Below are 27,066 nucleotides of genomic sequence, written 5' to 3'. Positions count from 1 at the left end.
CTGCAGGAGAAGCCAGGAGATGATGGCTCAGCCTCATTGAGTCCCTGGTTTCCTGGTCACCTTCTCAGTGACATCTACCCTCGTCACTCCTGGGCTATTTGTCTCCACTGCATCCACCCATTCTCCTGGAGCTGGCCACACAGAGAGACAGTGGGTGCAAAGAGAAGCAAAGAGCAGTGGACTTTTGCCAGGAGGTCCCAGTATAGCATCTCAGAGGAGAAGGAATTCTGGTGTGGGTCCCTGAGTAAGTCAGTTCACCTTTTTGTACCTTGATTCCTTCTCCCATGTGATGTCTAAGGACCTTCTGACATCCTGTGGTCTATGAGCCCTTTGTACGTTATTCCAGTCTTCCCACAATAAGACCAGAATTTACTTATCCTTGGATCCAACATCATATGGATGCTCCCCCTCCCGCCCCCAAATCCACCCCTCGATTTGCTTCATTGATTCTCTCCTTTTGCCACAAACTCCCACTGGACTTTCTAACTTTGAGGTAAATTTCCTTCTGCCTCCCTAAAGCCACTTTCTCTTCCAGTCTCCTGCTGGCTAGACGTCAGCAGCCAGGGGCCCAGCAGGGAGGGAAAATTCCACCACTCTGAGAGTCCCCTAAGCGTTGCCTTATGCAGCATTGCATCCCCAGTGCCTAGGAACAAACTTGCACATAGACTTTATGGATTCATCTGGAGCTCTGTTCTCTAGGGTGGTGTGTCTGAAACACCCTGGGTCCTGGGCATACTTGAGGATCTTATAATAGCTGTGGAGGAAACTCCTCCCAAATAAATACACATGCAAACTGGCAAGGCCACCCAAGCAGGTGCGAACCATGATTTTCAAAGAGCATGGCTAACAATGATGGGATTCAGAACATTCTCATCACCGGGAATCCAGACGTTAAAGTTCAGTGCAGTGCAGACACTAGATAAGGTGTTCGTATTGTGGAAACCTGCCATTTTTTTGGTCTGGCTTGTTTTTCTTTGGGGAATTGTCTTTTCCTCGTTCTGTGTGATTCTCATGTGGCTATCAGTCACGTGGCTCTACCTTTCCAGCTATCAGAGGTACAGCTATGATTGGTCAAGATGGGAATAGTGATTGGTCTTGGGCGTGCAGGGCAAGTTGGGCCAACTAGAGTATTTTTAGGAGATCAAGACAGTTGACGGGAAACAGAGAACCACATTCTTCTCTCTGGGGTCACTATTAGTTGAAATGTTATAAACTTAGAGCCACCAGAAATGATCTGTACTGCCATGATGTAAGAGCAGTAACGTGCCCCTGGCAGACCACTGTGATCTTGACTGGCCACTGCAAAGGAACTAAGACAGGGAAGAGTGGGCGGAAGTCCAGTTTGTCAGAATGGCCAGACAGCCGGAAGGGGAAGAAGGGCTGTGGTCCCCACGGTGCCCGCTCACACTCCTGCTCTGCCACAGCAGTGGGCTGAAGAAAAGACTGAGCAGAGGGGAGCCCAGCAGCTCTATGGAGCCTCAAAGTCTAACCTAACAGTAGAAGCCATGTCCACTCATTGACAGGCACTGGACTTGGGCTTCCCATGCACTGTCTCATGTAATCATTGCCATAAAACTTGGAAGCATTACAGATACGTAAGTTATATATATGTCCATTGTGATGTGTGTGTATATACATACATATATATACATATATATATATATATATATATATGTATATATATATACAGTAAAACCTTGGTTTGTGAGCATAATTCCTTCCAGAAACATGCTTGTAATCCAAAGCACTCGTATATCAAAGCGAATTTCAAGAACCATTGGCTCTGTTGTGATCACGTGACATTGGGTGTCACATACTGCTCGTCTTGCAAGACATGACTTGTTATCAAGTTAAAATTTATTCGAAATGTTTGTTCGTCTTGTGGAACACTCACAGAACAAGTTACTCGCAATCCAGGGTTTTGTGTGTATCACAATGGACATGTATAATTTATATGTGATAGCATATATATCATGCGTTAGATCACTATATGTGATATGAGACATATCACATATGTATCTCCATCGCAATGGAAGGGAGGTTTACGAAGGCGAAGTGGCACAGCTGTGGAGCCAGCATTGACAGCTGTGGGTCTGCTGTGTGTGATTGCACAGCTGAAACCCTTCATTTCCTTTCAGCTTCAGGGTCTGGCAAGGAGAGTGGCAAGTTGAAAGTTAAGGGCCCAGAAGCTGAGGCTACATCCTCAAGTGGGGCCCAGAAGCTGGCTTAGCTGCCAAGCGCCCCGGACCCAGGAGTAGGGGGAGCGAGGTTGGGGGTGGTGGCTGTGCAATGCTGACTCCCTCCAACCCACTGCGTGCAGGACCCCAGGCAGAGCACAGAGGGGATACACAGCAACCCTGGCATTGCCCCCAGGAAGCTTACAGCCTAGACTCTTTGGGATCTGAGCCCCCAAAATCTTACCTTATCTTTTAAATTATCTTAAATGGCAGGGCGCCTGGGTGGCTTAGTCAGTTAAGTGTCGGACTCTTGACTTGGGCTCTGGTTGTGATCTCACGGTTTGTGCGTTTGAGCCCTGCATCAGGCTCTCTGCTGTCCGTGTGGAGCCTGCTTTGGATCCTCTGTCCACTCCCCCTCCCTCCACACCCCCCTCCCCAGCTCTCTCTTTCAAAATGAATAAACATTTCAAAAATAAATAAATTGTCTTAAAGGGCCTTTAAAAATTTTTTTTTTATCGTGTATCTGGTACACAGGGGACTGTATTCCCTGCTCTGTCACGGACTATGATCCCGCGTACTTCTCATCACTCCAACAAATCATGAATGCCTGGGGGCTGGAGTCCCATGTCAGCCCCTGATGTCCCCCACAGGGTAGTGCAGTGCTTGGGAGGCTTCAATAAATATTCCTTGGAAGAGTCAATACCACACAGCAAGGTGCCACTTTTCCCCCCTCTATTGTAAAAATAAGGCAAGAGAAAAGCATTTATTGTACTAAATTATTTGTAGCAGCGTATTTAACTCTAAAGAAATCAGCAAGCCCCTATTACTCTAGGCCTATGGCCAGGTCTTTAAAATATCTTTGTTATAGTAATATTTTTCTAACCATATTTTCTATAATAAGATTTGACCTTAATTTGTTCTTTTACCACAATTCAAGTCAACCAATTATAGGGCTAGAAGTAGCCAATCAAAGGAACTCAAGAAATCAAGACCATCTACGCTAAAATTCCATTCTTAGATGTTAATAGATGCTACACACACACACACACACACACACACCCCGCGGGTTGAGGTGTGGGAGGACTGTATAGATCAATGTACGACTTTACTTATTCCCGTTGGTGATTCACAATGTGCCTTAGCATATCTGAGAAGTCCCAAAGGAAAGAAAATGATCTCTGAGCACTTAGCAGTTCTCAATTTATTTATTTATTTATTTTCAACTTTTTTAATTTTTATTTTTGGGACAGAGAGAGAGAGACAGAGCATGAACGGGGGAGGGGCAGAGAGAGAAGGAGACACAGAATCGGAAACAGGCTCCAGGCTCCGAGCCATCGGCCCAGAGCCCGACGCGGGGCTCGAACTCACGGACCGCGAGATCGTGACCTGGCTGAAGTCGGACGCTTCACCGACGGCGCCACCCAGGCGCCCCAGCAGTTCTCAATTTATTGCAGCAAAACGCCAATGACTGCACAGACAAGCCAGCTGCTGCATTTGGAACACCAGCTTGAGAAACCGATCTGAAATATCCTCCTCTTTAGAGAGACAGGGAGCTAGAGACAGCGCAGGACCATGTGCAGCCTTGGGGATCAAATAAGCGGACACCAGGCACTAGATTCCAATGCTACCACCTCGGAGTTACTATCTGACGCAGGCAAATGAAAAAATTCTTGCGTCCTCTTCCAACAAGAATTGGTTCAGCACCCACCCTGTTCCCGGCACTGTCCTCGTCACTTGGGATATATCAGTAAACATAAAACGACCCAAATCTATACTACAAAGTAGGGACAGAAATATCTAGGGAGATACATTGGGGGAGACAGTTGTTTTTTGTTTTTGTTTTGTTTTTTTTTTTTTTTAACGTTTTATTTTTATTTTTGAGACAGAGAGAGAGCAAGCATGAACGGGAGAGGGTCAGAGAGAGAGGGAGACACAGAATCCGAAACAGGCTCCAGGCTCCGAGCGGTCAGCACAGAGCCTGATGCGGGGCTCGAACTCACGGACCGCGAGATCGTGACCTGAGCCGAAGTCGGCCGCTTAACCGACTGAGCCACCCAGGCGCCCCGGGGGAGACAGTTTTGAAACACCGGTCATGATGTTAATTAACGTTTAGTAGCTGGTATCCTGATGGGGAAACTCGGTTGAAAGAATGACCTACAATGAGGAAGAATCTGAAAGAAGAGGTGTGAGGGCCAAAAGAAAGGATAATAAATAGAAAAGCAAATGTGACTTTAAAGAAAAAGTAGAAAAGAGTGACTCTCTCCAGACTGAACTGTTTTCCTGAATATTCAAGACCAAATTTTCAACTAACTCCTAAACAGCTCTACCTGAAGCTCCTCAAGGATCCAACCCTGACTCCCCAAACCAAACGTCTCACTTTTTTTAATGTTTATTCATTTTTGAGAGACAGAGAGACAGAGTGCAAGCAGGGGAGGGACAGAGAGAGAGGGAGACACAGAATCCGAATCAGGCTCCAGGCTCCCAGCTGTCAGCACAGAGCCCGATGTGGAGCTCAAACCCACCAACTTGGGCTCATGATCTGAGCCGGAAGTCGGACACTTAACCGACTGGGCCACCCAGACGCCCCCAAACGTCTCACTTTTTTAAAGCTACTTCTTCCTTTTCTGTTACCCACCAAGTTAAACAGCATTACAGTGAAATGAGTTGCTCCAGCAGTCAGCTCTGTGTTTGTTCTCCCGACTGTCCCCTGGCTTGCACCAACCAGAAGACGAAAGGGAATTAAAATTGGTGACACGGGAACCGCTTTGGAAACCGGTCTGGCAATGCCCGCTAAGCACAGCATTAATATATGTGGAAATGAATGAAGACCAACCAAATGGGAAAAGCCAAAGGTTATTTATTCAGAGTTAGCTATAGCAAGGGAGTCAGCCACTACCACTTGTGCCTCGGTAGAGACTCAGAGGAAGGTGGGAAAGCTTTACAACGGAAAAAAAAAAAAAAAGGAAGGTTGCAGGTACACCGGGAGTGGAAGCTGGCGACACGAGGGAGCTAAAGGCAGGCTAATTAGAAGTGGGGCACCTGTGTGATTGGTTAGGGGTGCCTATTTGGCTTTCTCTGGTTGGTCCTACTTGGAAGCCAGAACAAAAATCAGGGAAGCCGTCAGTTACCAATCAAGTCCTGACCACCTGGGGTCAATCTTTACAGTAGTTGTTACTTAGATTCCTGGAGGGTTATTAAAGATGGCAGGCTGGCTTCCGGCAAGCCTGACTTCCGGCTTTCTGAGCTGTTTATTGCAGATAGGGAGATGGATCTGTGGGCAAGTTGCTGCAGGTTATGGGTCTGAGTGCTGTTTTTGTGTATGATCCGGACATTTTCTGTCTGTATATCCGGTCTGTCACATATGACTCAGAAATTCTACCCCTAGGTATTTACCCAAGAGAAACTAAAACGCAAGCCCTCAGAAAAACTTACCCCCGTGTTTACAGCGCATGACTCACAATAGTCTTAAAAATGGAAGCAATCGGAACGCCCATCAACTGATGAATGGATAACCAAAATGTAGTATGTCCACAAAACAGAATATTATTCAGCGATAAAAAAGACTGAATTATCGATGCATGCGACACCATGGATGTACTGAGAAAACATCATGCTAAGGGCCGGAAACCAGACACAGAAGGCTGCGTATCAGATGATTTCACTTACATGAAATGTCCAGAATAGGCAAATCCATAGAGATGGAAAATAGATTCGTGGTTGCCAAGAGCTTGGAGGGACAGAATAGGGAGTGACTGCTAATGGACACGGAGTTTCTTTGGGGGGTGATGAAAACACTCTGAAATTAGATAATGGTGATGATTGCACAACTCTGTGAATAGACTAAAAAACACTGAATGTGTGCTTTAGAAGCATGAATTCTACTGTATGCAATTATATCTCAATAAAGCTGTTAATTTTTTAAAGTCTGTGACATGTGTCTATGTTCCATTGTTCCCCAAAGTCTTTCATTAGTTTTGCCAAGTGTGTATTAGGTAAAGTGCCTTAAAATTCAATAAGCCCCCATTGCCTTTCCTGCCCTTGTCTTAAAAGCAGTCTAGTTGGAGGAGTTATTAGCTAGATTCCAGAAACTGACTTTTTGCCCACAGTCCTAGAAATGCGTCACATGTTTAGGATAAAGAAATAAAGGCACAGAACGCCTTCCTGAAGTGAAACAACAACAACAACAACAACAACAACAACAACACAGGAATCCGAGGAAAGAAAGGATTCAATTGTGAACTCTGATAATTTATCAAGAATGTGGGTAAATCCTGAAAATTTTCTAAATAATGAGTCCGTTAGAGATGCAGAGATAAAAGGATGAGGTGAGAGGCAATGCCAACCATCTCCAAATTCGAGATTAGCATTCAAAGCACTTGTGTGCCAAATTGCCATAAACTTCAAACTAATTCCACCCCATTAATTTCCAAGTGCTCTGAGCTACACTGACTCTAAGAGACGGACTTCTGCTGGCAGCAGACCCAGCTGGACTCAATTACATGTTTCATTTTCATTTTCCCTTTTTGTCGCCACCAGTATTTTCTTTCAAAAAAAAAAAGAGGAGGGAGCCTTCTGATCAGTTATCTTCAGAGGCTTTTTTTAACCTACGGTGCTGCGATTCTGGCTGCCCATAGTGTCTGTTCTCACTTACGGCAGAGTTCCAGCCTCCATCCGCGGCAATGTTCGTCTGCAGGTAGAAACAGGGAAAGTGGACCACGTTGTAAGAGGCTCTGCCAGTCAGGATCCTGGAGAGGGGCTCTGGAAGTTTCAGTGGAACCAACATACAGCATCTGTGTCCTTCCAGGAGCTTACTGACGAAGCTAGAAATGAAAACAAGAGTGAAAACATACCAGAACAAAAACAGAATAGAACATCTACAGTATACTAAGTAATAGTAACAGTGCTAGGTAGTGAGGCATTTAATATATCATATTGTCAAAATTATAAGTAATTACCATACTTATTATAATATGACAACTGTATTTAGTGAACACTTGCTATGTGCCAGGCACTGTTCAAAGTACTTTCTAAATGCTAATTCCTTTAGCCTGTGAAGTACATATTTTATTATTCCCACTGTGCAGATAAGAAAATGAAGGTTCACCAAGTTTATGCAATGGACCAGAGTCACAGAACTCACTCACAACTCTTTTCACAATATCTGCAGCAGTTGCCAAAGCTCATTTCCATTTGCCTTGCTGGAGACATTGTCTAAAGGGCACATTAACTGCAGTTTTGTTTTGTTTCGTTTTTGGTTCAAAAGGCAAGCTCTTGCAATTTAGAAGTGGTTTATCTAACTAATAATATTTAATCAGAAAGCTGTGAAGCTCTAGAAACTGGAAAAAAAAAAGAACCTAATCAGGTAGATTAGACAAACATATATTTAGAGGATGTCTCCATTCTTTCATTCATTCATTCACTTATTCAGTACACAATTATTGGGTCCCTAAAACATAGCACCAAGAGAAACAGGCAGAAGGTATCATGATGAAAATGACAGTCCAGTGGGGAGACGAACTGAACTTTTAAACAGATATTCCTAAAACTTAATTGTTTCAAAAAAATTAACACTTAACATATATAATACATGAACAATATTTCCACATGCGTATTGAAAATTTAGTATTTGAAAAGGAGGAGGAGCTCTAAATGTTTCCTAACTATTCACCTACTATCGTCAAAACACATTCCGCATTTTAGACTGAAGGGTACATGTTACGTGTTGAACACCCGCTTCGTGCCGGGACCTGTTCTAAGCTCGTTACGCATTTCAGCCCATCCTCCCAACCAGATGAAGTAGGTCCTACAATCATCTCCATTTTATAAGAGAAGAAACTAAGGCACAGAGAGGTTAAGCAGCTTACCCAAGGTCACACAACTAGTAGCAATAGAGTCAGCATTCTTGTCCAACTGAATGTGAGAAAATGCGTTACGAAAGAACACAAGTTGACACGCAAGGTTCAGAAAGAGATGTGCTTGAACCCTCCGGAACAGTCAGGGATGGCTTCCAAGAGGAGACCACATCCTGCTCTTTCAAGATCTTTGGGCATCTGTTTCAGATGCTCTTAAACAGTCCTCTTGGAGGGAAAATGGATGAAGGCACAAATCTGATCGTGATATTCACAAGTCCAGGACTTGTAGCTAGTCCAAAGACTCTCCATAGTTTCAGCTTAATTAGAGAGAATTTTGGATGAAACTGTAATCTGCTGTCTCACGTGACATTTTTATCGCCTGCTTAACATTTCAAATGAAACGTTTTACTGCATTTGATGTTAGTTAAACACTTAAAGTGTACTCTTCATGGTTACAATTCGCAGTGTGTTCTGACTATATTAAGCAAATATTTAAGAAACATTTGGGCTGTTTTTCCATTTTTAAGTATTTAATCTGTAATAAACATATAGTATGTTAAAAATACATTTCTTGTACAGTATGTGTTAAGTGTTGAGAATATATTTTTGAACTGCCTTATTTGAGCCCGTCAGACTTTCCATTACAACCCCCTAATTTAAGGGGGTTTTAAACCAACCATAAAAATCTCTTCATGCTGATATTTCAGGTAAAATATCTCTCCTTCCAGAAGTCTTTTTTTAGTAGTTGGTGGGTTGTTTTTTACTATTGACACATTTAAAGAAAAGTTGACTTGAGGGGCCTGGGTGGCTCAGTCGGTTAAGCGTCCAACTCTTGATTTTGGCTCGGGTCATGATCTCACGGTTCGTGGTGGAGCCCCCCGTCGGGCTCTGCACCGACAGCACAGAGCCCGCTTGGGATTCTCTCTTTCCCTCTTTCTCTGCCCCTCTTTCACCCATGCTTGTTCTCTGTCTCTCCCCCGCCTCTCAAAATAAATATTTTTTTTAAAAAAAAGAAAAGCTGACTTTACAAAATTGGGTATAAAGCAAAGATCCTTCTCGTAGGATTTTAGTGTGATCTCCTCTTATGCTTTTTAATAATCCATATATTAAAGGCATATCCTTAAAAATCACAGATCTGAGGTGCCTGGGTGGTTCAGTTGGTTAAACATCTGACTCTTGATTTTGGCTCATGGCATGATCTCATGGTTTGTAGGATCAAGCCCCATGTCGGACTCTTCACTGACAGCACGCAGCCTGCTTGGGATTCTCTCACTCTCTCTCTCTGCCCTTCCCCCATAGAAGCGCTCTCTCTCTCTCTCTCTCTTTCAAAATAAATAAATAAACATTTTTTTAAAAAATCATAGATTGGGGTAACTGGGTGGCTCAGTCAGTTAAGTGTCCGACTTTGGCTCAAGTCACGATCTCATAGTTAGTGAGTTCAAGCCCCACGTCAGGTTTTCTGCTGTCAGCCCAGAGCCCACTTTAGAACCTCCGTCTCCCTCTCTCTCTGTCCCTCCCCCACTCACATTCTGTGTGTGTGTGTGTGTGTGTGTGTGTGTGTCTGTCCGTCTGTCTCTCAAAAATAAATAAACATTTTAAAAAAAAATCATAGACCTTACCCCAATACTTTGGAGAGAAAACGAAACATGGCTGAGATACTAATATCTGTATATTTCCAGACTGTATTAAATTCCAGAATCCAGGGTGTGAAATAAGGCTGTGGACACTTCGCCCAGAATCCTAGAAAACTTCTGAAGCATACAATAATGTAGCCACTTGAGCATATCACAGTTTACACTTGGATCTCACATCCTTCCTCTTACATGCCCTTCAGGAAACTGAGAGGAAGAAGACTCTTGTCAAATTCCCACCCATCTACAGACAGGCAGGCGAAGTTCTGGGAGAAGTGGGGTGATTTGCACTGAGTGTGGCGCCTGCTTAAGATTCTAGCTGTCCCTCTGCCTCTCTCCTCTGCTCACATGCACTCTCACTCTCTCTCCCCAAAAATAAAAATAAAATAAAATAAAAGATAAAAAAAATTTTAAAGCATTAGACTTTGAGTAAAGCAGATTACCCTTCGAAAAAAAAAAAAAAAAGAAGTTAGTGATTTGCCCCAAATCACACAGCCAGTTATTTAGTGACGCTGAGGCTTGAACTCAGATCCCTTTGATTCCTCCATGTTACTTATGCCCACGGGTTGCCAGAGATTGGACCCATACATGACTTGGTGTTTCCATGGAATTATTACTTCTTGTATCTGTTGAAGACCTTAAAGAGTTCAATCCCCTGTGCAGCTAAATAACCAGATTTGTTTTTTCTAATGTTACTTTTCATTTTAAGAATCGAGGCCATACCAACGAGCCAATTCAAGAAATGTTTCTCTTCCTCGTTCAAGTCATCAAGACTATGACCTAAAGAAAAGAGGCGTTCATCACATCACACTGGAATATCTTAGCTAACTGTGTTACAGAAGGGCTTGAGAATCTGTGTCTCCATCCCACTTGGTTCTAGGTTCTTTGAAAGCCAGGGCTTGTCTTCGTTGTCTGTGTGTCTTTCTCTCTCCTGTCCTTACCTGCCCAAAGACTAGCACGGTGCCTGGCATATCATAGGGGTTCGATAACGTCTGCCAATGGGAGGAATCTACAGAACTTCACAAAGACAGCTTGTATTTGTGCGATCTCATGGAATGTTTGAGATGATGGACACCTCAATTACCCATACCAGCATTTCTCAAAGTGACTTCCTTGCTTCATAAGTTCCACCAGACTACACGACAAAACAATGCCATGGACAGATATGTTTGTGAAATGCTCCCTCCCCACAAAAATAATGCCATAGAGCTTACCGAGAAGACTCTTTAGAGCATTATTTTCTTCTTTGGAGCAGAGTGACTGTCGGGAGCCAGTGGCCTCTGCTGTCACCAAGGAGTCCCACCCTACTGGCCAGGTGGAGACCAGTTCTGTCCACTGCACTGGTAGTACGGTAATGTCTAGCTTTTCCTTGGCTCAGAACTCTTCGGCCCTTGCCCTAAGCAATCCCAACTCTTACCAGTAACTAAAGTGATATTTTGGCCTATCTATGTCAAATTCCTTATTTTTTTTTTTATTTCTCCATTTGTGCAGAACATAAAAGGGGGTGAGAAATGCTATTTATTTTTGGTACCCATAAGTTCCAACAGAGAAAATTACCTGAAGTCCTCAGCCGTCAATTGCTTTTCTTTCAAACCCATCTTCCTTCCAAGTGTACCAAAAATATCCTCAGGCCTTCAGAGTAATTATATTTATGATCATTCATTTTTTCATTAGTCTAGAGCAAATATTGTGGGAACCGAAGAAAGACGATGTTCCAAAGTCAACCTCAGGTTTGGAGTTGCGCGAAAGAACCACAGATGGAATTGGAATCAACTGAACCCTGGATACTCTCTCTCAGAAGAGCTCTACACAGGAACCACATATTATACCGTCTCAATATACAGCCTGAGGAAGTTAGGTGGGCTGGTCCCCAAATCATACCTATGAGACTTTAGCCGCAGAGGCAAGGAACAACGCTCCAGGACCCAAAAGGAGAAAGCAAGATTCAGCAGAGGCATCGACAACCGGGTGGAATATTTGAATGTTGATTCCTAATTCAGACATAATGTCAAATAGTAAAAATGTCCTGACTTAATTAACTGGCTCAAAAAATATTTACCGAGTGCCTGTTATACGCCAAGCACTGCTAGAGGCATTATAGATGCGGCAGCGAGCTCAGAAGACAAAAACCCCTGCCTTCGTGAAGCTTAAAATCCAATGGAAAGAGATCTGTAATAAAAAATAACTGAGGTATGCAGAATGTGAGAAAGTTGACATCCTGCAAGAAAAATAAAACAGGGAAGGAAGATAGCAAATGCAGGGGTATTGGGTAGGACGGAGACTGCTATTTTCAATGGGTAACTAGGAGAAACCCAACTGAAAACCTGACATTTGCACACACACATGAAGGAGATGCCAGTAACTGGATTAGAAAGCATTCTCTAAATCGGGACAAGGAAATACAGATGTCATAAGAAGGGGTATACTTGGCATGTTTGGTAAGTAGAAGGGAGATATCTTAGTCAGCTTGGACTGCCATAACAAAATGTCATAGATGGGGTGCCTTACACAATAGAAAAATGTATTTTCCCACAATTTGGGAGGCTGGGAGCCCAAGATCAAGGTGCAGCAGATTTGGTTTCTGGTGAGCTTCCTTCCTGGCTTGCAGACGGCCCCTTCTCACTGTGTCTGCACATGGCCTCTAGGGGCAAGAGCAGAAGCTCTCTGGTGTCTCTTCTTATAAAGACACCAATCCCATCACAAGGGACCTCATCTAAACTAATTACCTCCCGAAGCCCTCACCTCCATACACTGTCTCACTGGGAGACTGGGGGTTCAAGCATTTGAATTTTGGAGAATGAAATCTGGCTGCTAGCTGGGAACTAGTGCACTTAGAGCTGGAGATGACAGTCACTACAGTCACCCCGTCAAATTGTCCTCAACTTCTTGCCCATCTCACTACATGTTGACGAATATATGCAGCTCTCCCCTTCCTCCGTGGCTAGAAACAATCACAGAACCATGTTCCCGGAACATATTAATGCCTAGCCCAATTCCCTGGGCATTACAGTCCACTCTCCCACCCTCCAAGACAACTTTGTCCTATCTTCTCCTTTCTCCTCCAAACCCTAACAACTTCCTCCCTCCCTCTTTAGCTTGCTATTTCATGGATAAAATAAAAGCAGTCAGAAGAATATTCATACATATACTCTCTTGTCCACCCAAACCATCATTTGCCGTCACGGACGGACTGTGTCAGGCCAGCCTCTCCTCCTGAATCTCAGACCTCATGTTCTAGAGCTCAAGTACATCATTAGCAACTCTTCTTTCTCTCTCCCACTCCATCAAGTTCCCATCTTGATTGGATGATACCCATCAGCTTTCAAATTCCTCCACAGCCTTCCTTTATCTAATTAAAACAAAATCCTCTTGAATTTACTTTCTTTTCAAGCTTTGACCCCATTTCTCTGCTCACCTTTAGAGCTAAACCCCTGAAAAGAGGTGTCTACCCTCACTCTTTCTAGTTCCACTACCCCTATTAGCTTGTCCTTTTTGTGACCACTCCCAGTATCTCTTACTTATAATTCATATACAGTAAAATTCACTCTTTTTGAAGTACCTTTCTCTGAGTTTTAACATACGGACACATTTGTGTAACTGCTACCACATTAAGATATAAAACAGCTCTGTTGCCCCCAAAGATTACCTCGTTCTCTTTTAAGGTCCCATGTACCCCATGCCTAGGGTGGCAACCAGTGACGTGTCCCTTTAGATCTGTCATATAAATCAAATCATACCATCTGTAGCCTTTTGAGTCTGTCTTCATTGTCTTCAATCCACTTTCACCCCTATGCCTTCTCCAAAGCTATCTTATTAAGGTGATATCAGTGCCTTTATATCTGATGTTTAAATCTCAGTGCTAATCTCACTTGCTCATCTTCCAGAAACATCTTCCTGGCCTGTCTTCCAGGACTCTACACATGTGTGATTCCTCCTCCTTCACCACTGCTGCCTGCTCATCTCCTCAACTTCTTCATTTTGGAAAGCACTAGACCTCATTCAAAGTTGTTTTTCTCTTCTCTACCTACATCCAGACTCATAGCTTTAATCTATATTTGATGACACCAAAATTTATATCTCTAGTTTAGACCACTTCTCCAACTCTAGATGACCGATCCAACTGCCCACTCAACATGTACCTCTATCTCCTATTTATCTATCCCTCCATCCATCCATCCGTCCATCCATCCATCCATCCATCCATCCATCCATCATCTCCAAGAATTAGCATTTCCATAACTGAGGCCCTGATGTTACCTCTCCCTCTCCACTCCCCACTTCTTTTCCCAGCTTTTTTCTTCTCACCGACTGTCAACTCCATTCTTCCAGTTTGCAAGCCTTGAATTCATCCCTGGCTCCTCTCTTTCTTTCACACACCAGGACCAGTTCTACAGACTTTATCTTCACAATATACCTCTGCATTTTTTAATGACCTTCATATATACTTGAAAATCCTGATACTAATTTTTAAATGGCCATTCATTTTAATGGGAAAATTATGATGCATTGCATCCTAACCCAAGATACCCAAGCAATTTTTACAGATCAAAAAATACCTCGGTGAAAAAACTGAAAAAAATACATAAAAATTAAATTAAAATGTTTATATAAGCAATACAGAGTAATTTGAAAGTAAACAAATATAGTTGTAGATGAAGTGTAAAACAAGGATAGCTTATTGAACTCTTCGAAAGGGGAAATGAAGTCTTGATAGTTTATGGGGAAGGCGGATGAGGTGCTGGGGATCATTCTTTAGGAAGTGCACTCTTAGAAGCATTATTTTATTCATTAATTTTTCAACTTTCCCTTGAACTTACACTTCAGCTTAAAAATAAACTTACAGAATAGAGGACCACTTTTAAGGCAGAATAAAGAATAAATGTCTTAGAAACACCTGTAAATAGAACATGCACACAGCCTTTTATGTATGAGCTCTCCATCCCATTCACAACATGGTTTGGGTGTCTGTGGCCATGAACTATAGTTCTAACTTTTCCATATGATCTTCTCTGATGAGAGATTATTGGGTTGAGTACATCACTGAGCATGCCTTTGCCTGAGATGTGATGTAGCAGTATCACTACTTAAAACATGTTTATTTAGTTTGTTTTCAAGTAAAAAAAAAAAAAAAGATCAAAAAGAAGGAGTAAAGGGAATTAAGAGCACACTTATCTTGATGAACATTGAGTAATATATGGAATTGTTGAGTCACTATATTATACGCCTAAAACACTGTATGTTCATATAATGCTGTATGTTAGCTACTACACTGGAATTCAAAGTTTTAAAAAAGGAGTCACGTAAAAAATGGAATTCTTCACCAAGAGCTTTTATGGCAAAAAGTGGTAAGCTCAATAGTCATATTCAAGATGAGACTGAATATCCAGAGTCCAACCCCTTCCCATTGCCTCCTTTGCTGACACCATTATCTCTCACCTGTATTGTTGTCATGGTCTCTGCTCAGCACAGTAGATACATCATGTCCTCCACTCTGAACCCTCCGGGGGACCCCCCTCACCCAGTACATGCCAATGTCCTTACAGTGAACTGCGAAGCCTACAGGACCTTGCCTCTAACATTTCTATGACTTATTCCAACTCTGCCTTCCCCACTCATGCCACCTGGCCCTCCTGGCCTCCTTGAAGCATCTCAAACACACCAAGTACACTTACACCACAGGCCATTTGCATTAACTATTCACTCATTGCTGATATGGCTCATTCCCTCATCTTCTCCCCATCTTTATTCAAATAATACCCCTGTAATGAGGACATCTGCTATTATTTGAATGTGTATGTCCCCTCCTACGCCACAAATTCATATGTTGACATTTCAATCCCCATTGTGATGGCATTAGGAGGTGGGATTTGGGAAGTGCTTAGGTCATAAGGGTGGAGTCCTCATAAATGGAATTGGCACTCCTAAAACTGACCCCACGGAGTTTCTCAGTCCCTTCTGCCACGTGATGCCACAAGAAGTCTGTGAGTAGGAAGAGGACCCTCACCCAACCATGCCAGTACCTTGACCTCAGACCCACGGCCTCTAGAAGAGCGAGAAATAAGCTTCTGTTGTTTAGAACACCCTGAATGAACAAAGACAATATCACTGACCATGCCATGCATAATTTTAGTAACCCCTCACCCCTAATACTCTATCTCCCTTCCCAGCCTCATTCTCCTCTACTGCAGAACTCATTGCCTAATATTCTATAGTATTGATTCAATACTTCCAGCTAGATTGTGAGCTCTTCAGCTTTTGTCTGTCCTGTTACCTGCTATGTTAGTATCAATCAGCGACATTCTCCACCCACAGCTCTGCGGCTCACCGCGCTAATGACATCACGGGCCGGATTGTCCAAGACTCTGACAGCTTCCTCTAGAGAAATTGTGTCTTGCTTAGAGCAAACGCGCCTTAGCTCAGTGACTTCTTCGATCCCATCCATGTTTCCTATCTGCTTCCACTTAGGCTGCTTTTTTCTTCCCCGTTTTACCTTTTTTTTTATGTTTTCTGGTGAGTTTTGAGGAAAAGGACAGGGGCAGAAATGCTCTTTTATCTACTGAATTTAAAGCAGCCATATCTCTATTTTAAAAGTATGTACATGGATTTTATATCTGAGCCTCAATAAGAAGTAATAGGTAAATCTCTGGATATGTGGCTGATTATAATATGATAATACCGTAGCTTTTCAAACTTCGTTATGCATCAGAATTACCTGGAAGCCTTGCTAAAACACAGACTTCTCAACCTACCTCCAAAGTTTCTGATTCAGTAGGCCTGGGATGGGACCTGAGAACTTGAATTTCTGACATTTTCCCAGGCGATGCCAGTGCCATTGGTCTGGTGACCACACTTTGAAAAGCACTGTGATAAGAAACTATTTTCATTTTAGCTGTGACTAAAGGACTGAAGGTGGGGAGACACTGTAAAACATTCTAAGATCGGGGCACCTGGGTAGCTCAGTTGTTGAGCTTCCAACTTCAGCTCAGGTCATGATCTCACGGTTTGTGGGTTCAAGCCCTGCATGGGGATCTGTGCTGACAGCTCAGAGCCTGGAGCCTGCTTCGGATTCTGTGCCTCCCTTCTGCGCCTCGCCAGCTGTGCTCTGTCTCTCTCTCAAAAATAAATAAAAACATTTTAAATTTTTTAACAAAATAAAACATTCTAAGAAAAAAAACATTCTAAGAATTCATAAAATCTTTTAAGAATGATAGCAGGCCTACCATAACCAAAATGAACATGTACAGTATTTCAGAGGGGCCAATGTCATGGAGATTCCCAGGCCCTCCTGACTTCCTCAGGATATGGATATAGTCCTGCTTCACGGTGAACCAGCCCTGTAACTCAGAAAAGTCGTGCTTATGGCCTTCATGCCTGTAGAATGACAATCTGAAACCATATGGTCTCAGTATAACTGTATATATAGATGCATACGTTCATGCACTTTTTCAAACCCTTTTGCTAAATACAAGATTATTTTAAAGCAATTGTGCAACGAGATAGCCAACTAATGAACATAAGACAAGTGCCAGGTAGGTAAACTTGAATGTTTCGGGGTAAATGCTCAGATTTTCATGCTTCTCCTCCCCAGTTCTTTGGTTTCCCGCCTCTCCATCTAGCTGGATGCCAGAAGAAACTCTACAAAAGTATGAAATCAAGAGAGGAGTATCTGAGCTGTGCATCATCCCTCCCTACTGGCTCCCGCTAACCTCTGGTTTAAGGGAAGTTCATACTTCCTGGTTTGAGGTCATTTTAATTCTAACCCCTGGCCTCTGCCCTCAGTGCTTCTGCAGAGGAAATATCGGCTGCTCCTCTAAGGTGAGTGCCCCTGGAAGCTCAGCCATCTTCCCCTGCTGGGGGGCTCTCTCTCTGTGCTCTTGCTGGTATGGTGGACCCTCTGTCACCACTCACTGCCTTGTCCCTCTGGCTGGGTTCTTTGGGCTTGTCCATCCTGGAGCCTCTTTAACAGAGTGCCAGGCGCAGGTCTCCATGAACTTGTAAAGTATCTCATTTCTTGCTACCTCCTTTGTTCCATGCAGGGTCACCTTGGAAAATGTAGATTCCTTCCATGTCACCTGCAGTCTTTGAGGAGAACTGAAGGTGCCATTGAAAATTCCCTGCCTGGCTTCTGCCAAACCCTGCTGCTGCTTGACTATGATCACCTTTTCTGTATGTTGGACACTAAAACTTCTCCCTTTGGAACTTCAGAAGCTAGCCCTCTCCCCTTTCAGCTTCTCTCAACCTATCAGTGAAATGTCCAGCATGTTACCCAACATGAGTGGCAATCCAGACCGTGAAGACGCCAGGTGACACTCGACAAGCCAGCAGCATCTTCCTTCTAGCCGCCCGGCTCTCCCGGCACATTAGCAGAAGCTTCCCCTTCCTGTTTGAAACAAACTTACCTACATATTCCTCCTTGTCTTCTCTGCACAATGGCTAAGGGCAAATAAAGTTCAGATACTCAGACTTGTGTTTTTTTTTTTTTTTTCAGTAAGTAAATGGAAATGTGGGAAAATTTAAAGGAAAAAAAAAAAAACCTCTTCTCTCTCCATGAAACATAGGCTGACAAGACTCCTATCTATGTGCTTTAAAAACTCTAGTATGAAACTCAAGATCGAGCAATGAATTCTTTGTTCTAGTTGGTAGCCCAATCTCCCCAAAGCAATGAATGGCATTGATTCATTACACAGAAGGAATTGCTAGGCAACATAGTTTATGGGGAAGGAAAAATATCTTGTTTTAATATTTTTTGAAAATATTATCCCTACTTCTAGCATACTTGAAAAGGGGGAACAGCAAAATCCCAGAGAGACAGAAACAGAAAGTTTTAACTGTGGCTAATGCCAGTGGGGAGGCACAGAAGATAAAGAAAATAGAGAATTAGGAGGGGGTGAATGTAATGGATGAAAACTCTGGATAGTGGAATCCGGAGGGGAATCTGTACTCTTCTTGCCAAAAACAAACAAATAAGCAAACAAACAACAACAAAAACAGAAACCAGAAGTCCCAAAAAATCTCCTCCCCTACAGCATTAGCAGAGTATACGACACCTTGTGGATATGTTAGGATAAAGGACGGTACTAGGGGATGAGAAGCATCTCCCCGAGGAACCCACAGTGCTTGAACAATGAATGGGTCCAGTCACAGAGAATAAATAATTAAGAAATTTCCAAGATCAGAGAGAAGCTTAAAAATATGGAAACCTCTGGGGCCAAATGACTCTCTTCCCTCCTGTTGGGCTATGCAATTTATGAATATATGCACACAGGCAATGGAAAAGGGACCTCGTTGTGGTGGAAGGATTTCATCATCATATCTAGTCCATACACCCAAAGTTAATTCTGTATTTTCTCAGAACATGTTTCATCTTTTCACACATTCCAGTCTCTTTGGGGCATAGCGGACCCTCTCAGGTGAGACAGCAGGATGTTTCCTGGGCCTCTACAGGCATCACCATACATATGGAAGTAACACGATGCATTTGAAACCAAGAAAATTTTCTTACCCACCTTTGAACTTCTAGTGCCTAGTTCGGTGCTCAGGAAACAGCAGGTACTCTGCAAATGCTTGGTGAAAAAATCACATTATCTGGAAGCTATATAAAAAATAGCCTATCACAGGCTAAAGAAATAAACTCCTAGATTTCGAACATCTGAAGAAATTCCAGGATGCATCTGGAGATATCCAGCCACCTCATTTTAAGGACAAGAAAACTGAGGCCCAGAGAAACTAGAAGACTTGGCCAAGATCTCCCAGGAGAGAAGTGGATAGAATCAGGACTGGAACCCCAGCCTTTGACTCTTATTTCCTTTCTCTTTCTCATTCATTTCACTGCTTTAAAATGTAGGTTTCCAGGTGCCTGGGTGGCTCAATAGGTTAAGCAGCCAACTCTTGATTTCAACTCAGGTCATGGTCTCCTGGTTCATGCATTTGAGCCCTGCATCAGGCTCTCCACTGACAGTGTAGAGCCTGCTTGGATTCTCTCTTTCTCTCTCCCTTTCTCTCTGCCCCTCCCTGCCTCTCTCTCTCTCTCTCTCTCTCAAATAAGTAAATTCATTTAAAAAATTAAAATGGAGCTTTCATTATTATTCAGATATGGCCAGGCCAACAGATATGGAGACAGCTGCCATTGAAAAGATAATTTGTCAGGGCAACAGATCCAAAAAGGAAGGGGCAGGCCATGGCTTGGAGTGGGGAAGTGGGGGCATGGCGGGAGTCACACAGGTAAACACCAGGGTGGTTCAGGAGGCAGAGGGAACAGGAAAAAATGGTAAAGAGCCTTTGGTGTGGTTTCCACAGGTAAGACCAGGTAAGGGAGAGACAGTGGGCTGGGGATTGGCTAATTTGAATCACTTGAGGGGGCTCTGGAGCACAGGGGCTGCCCCTGTTGTCTGATCCCTGGCCCTGGGGGGATAGGGTAGGGGGTCAGTGACCCAGAGTGTGAGAGCCGGACAGAGGAGGTAGTAAGAAGTATGAGCTCTGGATCGGTCAGTATGTGTATGTATGAAAGCACACTCCCAGCTGAGATGTTTACTGTCTCTAAGAATCAGTTAACCCTGAGGGGGGCAATCCCTCCAGGATCAGCACGGCCTCAGATAGCAAAGCATCAAAATACAGAAATAAAAAGGTGTGCTGAATGTACTCACCACGCTGAGGTCGTAAGTCTTCGCTGCATTAAAAACTCTGCTTGGGCCTTGGTGGGTTTGTCTGCCTTCTCTTCAACACTGTGCAATAAAATAATGAGAAAAGCGGGCTTCCACATGAAGTGAAGGATTCTGGATCCTCAGAGCTATGAAAAATGGCTTTTGGATCACAATCTAGACAATCTTTTTTGATTATTTATCTAAAACTAAAAGCAGGAAATGATTCATTTGATTCCTGCCAATCCTGGCGTATTGCCACTTTCGGCTCAGGAAGAGCCGGCTTCCCTTGGCAGCCCTAACTTGCAGGATGATGAATGAAGTTCTATGTTTGGTGCTAGCTAAAATTTTATAGGGGCTAAAAAAGCAATTTATACATGCTTCGGGAGGTGGCTATATTTTTTCTTTTTTAGATAGCTCTTAGTCACAGCAGGGTACTTAATATGCATATATCATATCGAGTGGCCATTTTACAGGAGAAATGAAACTTTGCCCCGTAGGTTGATAAACACGTTCTGGGCCTCTACAAGCCTTATGTCTGCTCAGAACCCAGCAAATAGGTATTAGCTGAATTCTGAATTTTCCCAGTTATTGTCACACCTCAAGAACCCATGACCCTCGATGCGATATTAGGGAAAAGAGAAATCGTCAGGCCAACGAAACATTTCCCTGGTTCCAAAAGTCAGTGTTGTTATTCACAAACAGGCGGGGCCAGTCCCCTCCTCTTGGGAATCTCGAGCATGGGTGGAATGGTCTTGCAGGCTAGCCAGTCAGTCGACTACTACGTTGTCAAATCCTTGTCCTTCCGGGCTCTCAACCATACTACATTGTTCAGCCTTTCTTGGGGTTAGTTGTAGCCACATTACTCCCTGATTGCTTAGCATAATACTAACCTCCAGTGAAGTTTTAGGTAAATAACTACAAGAGAAACCGGTGTGGCTATTTCTAGGTCTTCCTAGAAAACCTTTCCTTGAAGATCCTCCAGTCCTGTTCCCCCAAGTCAACATTTTTGGAAGCCCTGGGTCAAAGATGGAAGAGCCACAAGACGGCAGGAGCCTGGGCCTCTGAATCATCACTGGGAGAAGAGATTCCCCCAATTGGAAATGTCCACTTGAACTTCGCCTGAGGGAGAAATAAAATTTTATTGTGTCAACCTGTTAATATTTGGAAGTTTCTCTGTTACCGCACACAGCAATATGTTAACTAATATACAATAGTCTTTAAAGTGTATACATAAGAAACTATAAAATATAAAGTCAGAGGGGATTTTACCAATGTATTTGGGTGGTAAGACAGCAAGTGTATTTCTATTTTCTTAATCCTCTCTTTGTTCTGAATTGTTCAGATCTTCTCTAAGAAATATGCATCGATATTATACTTTCAAAAAATTACCTAAAGGAAAAAAATAACCTCCCTAATCTGGCCATTGTCTGTGCAAGTATATTCTCATTTCACATTCAGTCAACAAGTGCAACTTTTACATTTACCTGATACCAAGTGCTGGGCTAACGGCGGAGTTACTAAGATTAATAAAATATTACCCCAGTAGGCCTCAAAGAATCCACAGCATATCAAGGATTACAGCATACAGCGAAAGATCTGGCTACCCTGGGAACACACAAAGGCACTGAACCCAAACCAATGCCGTATAGATAAGACTTTCTAAATGGAGGGATACCTGCGGGAAGCTGTAAACAGAGGAAGGTGCGAAAAGGCATTTAAAAAAAGGCACAGCACTGACAAATAGCATGATGTGCGCCAAATAGGTAGCTATAGATCCCGCCTGAAATTCCAGTCGAAGTTTTAGGCCCCCAACTTTTATTTAGTTTTGTTTCTGCAGCGCTTAATACAGTGCCTGGTATATAATGAGTGTCCCGTAAATATTTGTCGAATAAATAATTAAAAACGGACATTTCTGCCAAGTGGTTATCCAGGCTCTTGCTTACACATCCCTTACAATAGTGAGCATCTTGTGAGGCTTTCCGCTCCATTTCCAGGCGGCTCTGGCCACAGAAAAGTCGTCCTTGTATCAAGCCAACACAAAACCCCATTGTACCAGGGAGCATATTTACATAAGGGAGCAGGGTCAGTGGCAGTGTGATGGTCTAAAAAGGTGAAGGATAAAGGGATTGGACATGGCGGGAAACATACAGAACAACGGGTCTCCTTCCACTTTGTTCTTACTTAAAAGGATTCCTGCATGCTTCTCACATGAAGCTCTGTCGTGTATCGGACTTGTGTGTTCAAGCTCGCCAGCACCTGCTAGATGTTCGACCAGCACCTTGCCTACTTGATCTCTTTTCTGCCTTTTCGCTGCTTGCTGAGCTCTGCTCATGTGGGAAAATCCACGTCTGATGGATAAGGAAACCAAGACAAAGACTGAGGTGATCGGTTAGTGATACAGCCAGGATCTGAAGCTCTGTTTTCCTGCCCCAGTCCACGGGCTACCAGACAGCCTTTCCTCCGAGAGCCATTTCGAGCACTGCTCCATGGGAAACTTTGGGCAGATGTCTTTGCACCACGTAGACTCTGCCTGATCACGAGCTGAACTGAGCAAGCTGTGGGCTCTGTGGCTGGCGAAGCTGGTCTTCCTCTGGCCTGCCACTTAGCAAGACAGTCCAGTGCTTTAACTCAAGTGGGAATGACGGAGGAGTTCAGGCTCCACAGCAAGGCCAACCAGAAGGTAATTATGGAAAGGGACATAGTGACAGGGCTCTGGGTGCAAGAGTTCAACTACTAAGAGCCTGGGAGTGCTCTTATTACAATAGCCATGAGGCAGGGCTCATTCCTGGCAAGGTCAGGAAGCCTCACTCGATGTGGGCTCCTAAAACACCTAGAATTTTGCTGTCGAAAAGCCCGACACTTCTGTTTTCAAGGACCGAGAGCAGAACTGACTGGTCAAGTGGCTCCAGCCGTGAGAGCAGGAGGCAAGTAGTGGCAGGGAGCATGCCGACATGGGCTGTGGCTTGGGAACCCCCAGTCCCCTAAGGTCCTAGTCCTAAAGCTCACCTTCCCCAGCATTCCTCCAATGTGCCCTTCCATTTGGCATAAAATCCCACCCTAGTTCACAGCCCAGCAGTACCCACTGGCTGGGAGAACACGGTCAGAGTTAAGAAACATGGGGTTGCCAAGACCTTCTGGAAGAAGCAGAGCCCTGGTGTGGGCTGCAACCCCCTGGTCAGTACCTTCCATACCAAGAGTGGAAAGCACAGTGTGTCTGAGAGTGCACAACTCAGCAGTCACAAAAAATGAAAGGGGATCATGTTACAATCACGATAAGCCCCCATGCTTGCAGAGTGTGCTTGAGTCCGTGATAACGTCCTCTTTCACGGTCTGACTTGCTCTTTCATACATGTGGTGGGCAGAGCAAGTGTTTTCATATCCATTAGATAGATGTATACACTCAAGCTGAGATATTAAATAGCATGCATTTTTTATCAATATAATTTTACTTTTATACTACGTTATGGCTTGAATTGTGGCCTTTGAGAAAAGACATTCTGAAATTGGAAGCCCCCAGCATCTAGGAATGGGACCTTACGTAGAAATAAGGCCCCAAAGGCACTTGGGTGGCTCGGTCAGTTAAGCGTCCGACTTTGGCTCAGGTCATGATCTCAAGGTTCGTGAGTTCGAGCCCCACATCGGGCTCTGTGCTGACAGCTCAGAGCCTGGAAGCTGCTTTGGATTCTCTCCCTCTCTCCTTACCCTTCCCCTGCTCACACTCTGTCTCTGTCTCTGTCTCTGTCTCTGTCTCTCTCTCTCAAAATTAAACATTAAAAAAAGAAAAAAGAAAAAAAGAAATGGGGTCCTTACCTATATGATTAGTTGAGATGAGGTGAGGTCATACTGGAGTAGGGTGGGTGCCTAATCCAATATGACTGGTGTCCTTATAAAATACTGCGATGAGAGGAAACAGATACGCAGGGGAAGCTGGCCCTGCAGAGACAGAGGCAGAGACCGGAGTCATGCCGCCACAGCCACAGGGAGTGCCTGCAGCCACCCGAAAGTAAAAGAGGCAATGTGTGACCTTCCCCTAGAGGCTTTGTGGGGAGGCATGGCCCTGTCCTGCCTACACCTTGGTTTCAGACCTCTCACATCCAGGACAGAGAGAGAACGCATGGAGGAGTCGGTACCAAGAGGAAGCATCATCGACACCATCAAATATCACGTCTTTAACGGGAGAAGACAAAAGACTGAAAATCTGACCTTTGGGTCGGGTGATTAGGGGTCTGACAACGACCTTTGCAAGGCGACTCGCAGTGGAGTAAGAGAAGCACTTGCCTCCTTGGAAGCGAGTGGGGCGAACGAAACGTGAAGCGGGAGAGACACCCAGTGACCGCTGACTCCTTTCCAGAAGGCTCCCTGTGGAAAGAGGCAGGGTGACGAAAAGGAAAGTGGGGAGAAAAGGTGGAGAGGCATGTAGGTAATGGGGGAAGTGCGCTCGCAGTCGGAGGGTGAAGCCATCAGTGCACTGAGATGAAATGAGGTCCGGGAAGGAAGGCGTTCGGCGCAGCACCCCGGGGGGTACGGGTGAGGGTGGTCTCCAGAGGGGAGGCAGGGTCAGGACCAACCTGTGAGCCTGTAACCTCTGCAGTTCAGAAGGACCCTGCGCTTTGTTTCAAGCTCTGTGCTTGCGGTCTTCAAATCCCTACCAATGGCATCCTTGATTTTCTGTTTCGCAAGGGGGAGCATGTGCTGGGGGCACGGAGCCCTGGCACACAAGCGGTCTCACCTCCCTGGGATGGACCCTGAGCTGCCCGCTGGGGTCCCGGGTGCCTCCCGGCCTGTCCCCGTGCATCCCCCACGCATATTCGCCTGCCGCACAAGGTGGAGAGCTGGTCGTGTTGGTAGGGAGGCCACGTTTGCCGTCACCTTCTCGTCCCAGGGCGGCGGCCAGCTCTGACCCAGGCCGGCAGCACCAGGCTTTGCCCGGTGGACGACACAGTGAAGGCCCCTCATCCACCCCGACCAGGCATTAAGTGAGTTCCACCGTGGGGTTTACCGTCGCTTGGGCGTCACCTGTCCACTGTGACACCTGTCCGCGGGCCAGAGGAGCGGGACGGAGGCTGACCACCCTGCCTGGATTTTCATTTTGCCCTGTGCCTTGCGAAGCCCGTCGCCAGCCCTGGGTGAAGGCAGGAAGGCAGAACATTTTTATCCTAGCATTCGAAAGACAGAAGCCTCGGTGGCCATGGTCTGCATGACGAGAAATGCCCACCTGCCAGCCTCTCTGGTCTCTCAGGTACAAAACCAGGACGATGGCTGCAGCAGGGTGTTGGGTGGAAACAGGGTCCCCAAGCTGAGTGAGGACTCCAGGTGAGGGATCCAGGCACAGGTGAAGCGGCCACACCTCCCCCAGGCCTTCGTTGGAGCGTCAATTCCTGAAAGAACAGAAAAAAAGGCTACTTTAGGGGAAAACAAATAAATTTAAAAAACCAAGGCTTAAGTATCTCTTTATGTACACACAAAGCAGGTTTCCAACCAGCTTTACATGCCAGAAATTTCCTTTCAGTGTTTAAAGGGGCCAATTCTTTTTTTTTTCCCCCTCTGAATGTTTTAAGGGAATATTTTAAAATAATTAATCATAAGGCACACTGGGTTTCCCTCCCTCGTATATCAGATGTTCCATAAATACCCCGGTAGGTTTTGTTGACAGATTGATGGATCCCGGATTGCCAGGGGCTAAGCTCCCCTTTGTATCTCTCTGTCGTGTGCCTGACTGGCAGCCCCAGGAGGTAGAGAGCACAGGCTATGCTCTCTCTTGCGCAAGGACAGGAGGGGAAAGCTTGGATAGTTCCGACTCAGCCAGGCCCCCCACCCCCATCCCCTTGCCCCCTGCGTTGCCCTGTAGACTCCTCTATGAGATCACTAAACTGCCTTCTGTCTGCACTACTTGAGTTATTAGTCCCCTTGCGGTAATTTGCGGGAGTGGAGGACGTTCATGGACACGGGCGGGGGTGGATTCTCACTTCAAATAAAGCATATCTTCTCTCAATTAGAAATGGAAGCAAGAAAGGGGAACGTATGTGTGACGGGGACCCGAGGGCAGGGACACAAGTCTTAGGCCCCCAGCTCGAAGGATGAGTCATGCTCCCTGAGCTCAGGAGCTGAACGGGCTCCAGAACCTTCCCCGTGGGCCACCCCTCCGTCTTCATTAAAGTCTCCTATGTTCCCACGTGGAGGGAGCCAGGGGGCCACTCATTAGCGACGCCAGGGTGGGTGTGCGCCGGGCAAATAGCAATCCGGTTACAGGGACCCTGGTGCTTGCAGTGTAATCTGGACGCTGGCTTGGCCTGCGCTTCTCGCTGCTGGCACCTGCTTGCGCTGCCCTTGGGTGGTTCCCTGGCTCCCTGCTGCGGGTAGAGCCAAAAAATTAAGCCTTTCCTACGGCAGGCTTGGCCGCAGGGAGGCCACTGGCATGAAGTCACGTTCCCCAGCCCTCCCAGGGCATTCATTCCTGGTATGAGCGGTGCTTCAGGAAGGAACCTTCAGTGATAAGTTAATTCTATTGACAGGCGGCCAGAAAATGGGTCAGGCCTCCAACAGCTCCTAGTTTGCTGGAAACGCTGGCTGCGTTCCCCGGTAAGTCAGGGGAGGTTCGGAGTCCAAAGGGACCTCGGGAGAAGGGCTTTGTTTTGTTCAGAAAATCGAATCGCAGAGAGGTTGTGCGACTTGCCAAAGTCACACAGCAAGTGACTAACTGTCCGGGTTCAGATGCAGGCACATCCGATTCCAAACGCAAAGCTTTTTTCTGATGACCGGAGAGTCA

At 44.9% G+C, this 27,066-nt stretch overlaps 1 long non-coding RNA gene across 4 annotated transcripts in view; it reads right to left on the bottom strand.

The window, feature by feature from the left end:
• Positions 1-24,654, bottom strand: part of LOC131507817 (uncharacterized) — a 90,349-nt gene extending 65,695 nt beyond the window's left edge. For 2 of the 4 annotated variants that reach the window (XR_009259727.1, XR_009259730.1), the window contains exons 1-2: positions 20,304-20,644; positions 6,825-6,997 (exon numbers count right to left, since the gene is read on the bottom strand). This is a non-coding gene — a long non-coding RNA (uncharacterized LOC131507817). Of the gene's footprint in view, positions 1-6,824; positions 6,998-20,303; positions 20,645-21,190; positions 21,406-24,503 lie in introns of those variants that run through there. The other 2 variants (XR_009259729.1, XR_009259728.1) reach the window with 2 other exon arrangements.
• Between the last annotated feature and the right edge of the window lie 2,412 nt (positions 24,655-27,066).

Source organism: Neofelis nebulosa, chromosome 3 (genome assembly GCF_028018385.1).
Source record: "Neofelis nebulosa isolate mNeoNeb1 chromosome 3, mNeoNeb1.pri, whole genome shotgun sequence".
Classification (NCBI taxonomy): Eukaryota; Metazoa; Chordata; class Mammalia; order Carnivora; family Felidae; genus Neofelis; species Neofelis nebulosa.
This window is presented reverse-complemented; position numbering and strand designations above follow the sequence as displayed.